The following is a 1,658-nucleotide window of genomic DNA, read 5'->3' on the forward strand; positions in this document are numbered from 1 at the left end:
TCATCTGGAGTATTGTGTGCAGTTTTGGTCGCCATACTATAGGAAGGATGTGGAAGCTTTAGAACGAGTGCAGAGGAGGTTTACCAGGATGTTGCCTGGAATGGTAGGAAAATCTTATGAGGAAAGGCTGAGGCACTTGGGGCTGTTCTCATTGGAGAAGAGAAGGTTTAGGGGAGATCTGATAGAAGTGTATAAGATGATTAGGGGTTTAGATAGGGTAGATACTAAGAACCTTTTACCGCTAATGGAGTCAGGTGTTACTAGGGAACATAGCTTTAAATTAAGGGGTGGTAGGTATAGGACAGATGTTAGGGGTAGATTCTTCACACAGCGGGTTGTGAGTTCATGGAATGCCCTGCCCGTATCAGTGGTGAACTCTCCTTCTTTATGTTCATTTAAGCGGGCATTGGATAGGCATTTGGAAGTTATTGGGCTAGTATAGGTTAGGTAGGACTCGGTCGGCGCAACATCGAGGGCCGAAGGGCCTGTACTGCGCTGTATCCTTCTATGTTCTAAACTAAACTTTTCTTTTCAAATTTAAGAATATTCAATTATTTTTCACTTCAATAATAAGAGTGCATACCTAATTAATTTATTAACAATAGTGACCAGCTGATCATTGATCAGATAAAAGAGCGCAGTCAACAGCCGATTCGTGTTCAGACGAGTGAGCACACTACCTTTTGCAACGCCATATACATTAAAAATATGATTGAAAAGACCGGAAGGCAAATATACTTTTGCTGGCCCACACTGGCATCTCCAGTAAAGAGTGACAGACTCTTCAATGTATCTAGACATATGCCAAAATGGTTCTGGACAGTTAGTCAAATATTTCCTCACAGCAGACGATTTATGGGCTTTCTTGAATAAGGCAGAAATGTATGGCACGCGTTGCTCAGTGCAATAGCACAAAGTTCAATGCAATTATCATCATTTATACAAATGGCCTACCAATGAGCATGTCTTGGAAGTTTGGCTATGTTGATGAAATCAGCTCTGCCACATAAGCTTCAGAACTAGCATGTTTTCGTAAGAAGAATGGGCAAGGATGGCTTAGTCAGGAACCCTTGCTTAATGAAGGACGTTATGAATGCAATCAAAAGAAGTAAAGAAACATATGAAAAGGGTTGGCAGTCTAATCGAACAGTTCCCACGAACAAATAAAGAAAGAAGGCAGGAAATCAAGCAGGGAGTTAAGTGTGCAAGAAAAGACTATGCAATTACCTTGGTATGTAGTGTTAAAGAGAATCTCAAAGCATTTTATACATATATTAAAAACAATAGAGTGGTTAGTGAGAAGATCGGACTTGGAGAAGAAGGAGTGCTACTTGGAGATAGATAAAGTGGTCGAGATCCTTCGTAAATATAAATGGAAGATATGAAGGATAATGAGATTAGTGTGGAGCATAGTATTAAGGTCGGGCATTTTGAGATTCAGAAAAAGTCGTGTGAGGTCTCTTGAAGAGTATTAACGTTCATAAATTCACAGAGCCTGATGCTATCTAACCCAGGTTAATTACAGGTTTCAGAGGAGAATTCTGGGGCCTTGCCCAACAGCTTTGTGTCTTCATTTTTCACTGGAGAGCCCCCGAAGGATTGGCAAGTTGCTTAGAAGGGAAATAGGGATTATTCAGAAACTATAGACAAGTGGCATT

The sequence above is a fragment of the Hemiscyllium ocellatum genome (genome assembly GCF_020745735.1).
Source record: "Hemiscyllium ocellatum isolate sHemOce1 chromosome 50 unlocalized genomic scaffold, sHemOce1.pat.X.cur. SUPER_50_unloc_2, whole genome shotgun sequence".
Classification (NCBI taxonomy): domain Eukaryota; kingdom Metazoa; phylum Chordata; class Chondrichthyes; order Orectolobiformes; family Hemiscylliidae; genus Hemiscyllium; species Hemiscyllium ocellatum.